Here is a 1,187-nt window from a genome sequence, read left to right as displayed (position 1 = left end):
TATGTACCAATTATGTCCTTCATTATTTATATGTTTATTTTTTTTATAATATTTTTTCTAATACTCTCTTATGCATATTATTGTTTTTTATAAAATTTTTGTTTTTTTGTTTATATGAGTTTTTTTACTGTTATTATTATTTTTTTATACATGGAATATTTTTTTACTTTGCTTTTACAGTTATTGTTATTTCTTTTTTTGTATAGAATATTTTTTTTACTTTGAATTATGATTCCATAATCCTATTAGAGTACTAAAAAAAGAATGTTAAAATTTATTTAAATATTTAAAATAAAATTATAAGATAATATAAAATAATTATTTAAATTCATGTCCTTTTCTGTAATTTTCCACCCAAAAGTGATTTTGAATAATGTAATCCAAACAATATTTAGTTTACTATAATCCATTTTGAATAAAAATTGCCAAACATAAATCACGTTAATACTAACTCACTTTTAATCAAAATCAATTTTACAAAATCAATTTTACACAAACCTCAGTTTGCAAACTGTAATCCAAACACACACTTATACGTTATCTATAATCCCGTGTGCGTTGAAACGATTTACTCCCTATTCTCCTAGGCCATCCATGCATAAATCGTTCTTGGATGGCATGGTTAACATATTATATAAGGTGGAAACTCACCTGCAGTCGACTGCAGGTGAAGTTGCTTCTGGATCGTTGACACATGTTACTATATGGTTTAAAAAAAATCGATTTATTTTATACAAATGGTTTATTTAAAAAAATCAGTTTGAATAGATCAAATAACTACTTTTAAAATAATTTAAATTCTTTCTACGTGTTACTCCTAAATTTCTAACAGATGAATTTGATATGTTCTTTTTCTTCATTCATATTGACTAATTTTTCTTTAAATTTATCTGAAACTTTTTTTTATTTAATTTTTGTCAAATATATGTATACAAATTGTTTGAAAAAGTAAAATTTAGTATTCTGAAAAAGAAACAAATTCACGGTTTTTTTATAGGAATGGCATAAATGACATCGTCTGTCCTTTTTTTGTCTCTGTTTCTATTTTCTTGATGAGTTTTGTTTTATTTCCCATAACTTATATTTTCAGTTACTTTTAAATTAAGCTGTAAACATATTTTAAATTAAGCTGTAAAAATATGTTCAATTGCAAATTTATCATTAAATTAAATTTTATGGTAATCAAT

The sequence above is a fragment of the Arachis duranensis genome, chromosome 3, assembly GCF_000817695.3.
Source record: "Arachis duranensis cultivar V14167 chromosome 3, aradu.V14167.gnm2.J7QH, whole genome shotgun sequence".
NCBI classification, from domain to species: Eukaryota; Viridiplantae; Streptophyta; class Magnoliopsida; order Fabales; family Fabaceae; genus Arachis; species Arachis duranensis.
Note: the sequence above shows the minus strand (reverse complement) of the source record.